Source organism: Cibotium barometz, chromosome 17 (genome assembly GCF_041138505.1).
Source record: "Cibotium barometz isolate CiBa-2024 chromosome 17, ASM4113850v1, whole genome shotgun sequence".
NCBI lineage: Eukaryota > Viridiplantae > Streptophyta > Polypodiopsida > Cyatheales > Cibotiaceae > Cibotium > Cibotium barometz.
The window spans coordinates 56,986,199-56,986,465 of NC_141062.1; positions in this window are offsets into that span (position 1 = coordinate 56,986,199).

Genomic DNA, 267 nt, shown 5'->3' on the forward strand with positions numbered 1-267 from the left:
TATTTATATGTAGGCTTACCAATTTCCAAGAATGAGCTGTGTAAGCAAAGTACTTACCCACACACACACACACTCTCTCTCTCTCTCTCTCTCTCTCTCTATATCTATATATATATATATTTACCATATATTTTATGTTAGGCTTACCAATTGCCAAGTATGAACAGTTACACGTGTGAGGTAAAAAAAAGTATATGTGAATATTTGTAGCCCATATATGGCAAGGTGTATGGATGATTATTTATATGGCACGGTGGATGGATGATT